This window comes from Benincasa hispida, chromosome 10 (assembly GCF_009727055.1).
Source record: "Benincasa hispida cultivar B227 chromosome 10, ASM972705v1, whole genome shotgun sequence".
In the NCBI taxonomy this organism is placed as follows: Eukaryota; Viridiplantae; Streptophyta; class Magnoliopsida; order Cucurbitales; family Cucurbitaceae; genus Benincasa; species Benincasa hispida.
This window is the reverse complement of record NC_052358.1, coordinates 55,967,364-55,968,968: the sequence shown is the minus strand read 5'-3', so window position 1 is coordinate 55,968,968 and position 1,605 is coordinate 55,967,364. Positions and strand designations below refer to the sequence as shown.

Genomic DNA, 1,605 nt, shown 5'->3' with positions numbered 1-1,605 from the left:
AGTTACATCTAACTCTTTAAGTATCACTGATCCCTCTAGTGAACAATAGATCATAGTCCTACTATGACTAAACCCCTCTCAGGCTAGGAGAGGGTGTGGTGCCAATTTTTTCAAGACCCGAAATGAACCCTTAAGGGAGATATTTATCTACTTTCCCCTACTTCAGGGAATGAGTGAATTCCATTTTGTGTAGCTGAGTTCCCAACTCCCCAATCAAACGAATTCCCAAAATGGTAGGTTTGTTAAGTCGCCGTTTTGGCCACTCTCACCCACGCAAATCAAACGACTGTCCTCATAGGCAGGAGTTCACAACTCGCTCAGGATTAAAGGTCATGTTACCTATAGTCATCCTAGTGAAATGAAAGTCTCAATTATGAACGACACTATATAATGAGACTAAACATTTTGTGGTTCGGTTTTATACAAACTCTTTTATATAGAATATCACTGCTTGCATATCTAATACATGAATGATCAGGATCAGATCATTTTGTAGCACTTTACAACATTTGTAACACCTACAAAGTGGGTCATACTTCTAGTGTCACCAAGATAAAGTACCCAGACTTATCCATATACTACAGACCATTTAGGTTATCACTTAAACACGATCCACTTGTATGTCTCCACATACATATTTAAGTTACAATGATCACCATATATCTTAGTTTATTGGTTTGTGGTTAATGCAACTAAAATATCAAATATTTCATAGACAATGTGAATAAAAAAATCATATATTATAAATCACAGAATATTTGTTCATACTAGTGTTTACAAACTACAGGACCCTACGAGATTTAGGACATCGACCCCAACACTTTTATGTTTGTCTCATGTTGATATAAACAAATTTATGTCTTATTATTGATTATTGTTAAGTTCACAAGCTTAAGGGTACACTCTAATTTTGTTTGGTTTTACACAAATTTAAGTGTGCTCATTTTTTATTCTTTTGGCTAAGGTTTGTTTACTTAAAAATGTTATGACACTCTCCAACTTGTGCCTACAAGATTTTAACTTATGTTGGAATGGTGTGGTATGTGGTTGTGGTCACCTGTAGTTTTAAACTATGGTAATGTAGGTAGTGTTAGAGCTCATTACAGCTCTGCCCAAAATTCACTTATCATATGTTTCAACTATGTTTTAGGGTTTGCTTTCTTCAAATTTTTTATTCTGTTCTCTTTCGGCCCATGATGTAGAAAATTTGTTCGTACTATCTGAGAAGTATTTTGATGGAGTATACAATCTAACTCCAGGTTAGGCCATTGGAAATATTTGTTTTTAGGGAACTAGTCAAATAGAAAGCATATTGATTTTTACTTTATGCCTACTAAATTAGGGTTTCCCCTCATTCTATTTATATATGAGATTGGGGTCTCTTGTAAGTATGACATTAAATAATAAAATTTTTCTATCGTGGTTTTTTTCTCCCTGGATTAAGGTTTTCCACGTAACCTTGTTTTCTTTTCTTCTTATCTTTTAATATGGTATCAGACAAAGTGATGAAACCTTAGCCCCGATAGAAGAAATTCAGTCATTAAACTTGGTAGGTGAAGGAACAATGGCAGACACAACTAATATGGGCATGATTTAAGCAGCCGT

The 1,605-nt window shown here is 34.6% G+C and overlaps 1 non-coding gene across 1 annotated transcript; it reads left to right on the top strand.

Moving 5' to 3' along the window:
* Positions 1–1,188: 1,188 nt before the first annotated feature.
* Positions 1,189–1,268, top strand: LOC120089586. Its single transcript, XR_005485261.1, has one exon. It is a non-coding gene; the product is annotated as a small nucleolar RNA snoR117 (small nucleolar RNA).
* The last annotated feature ends 337 nt before the right edge of the window (positions 1,269–1,605 follow it).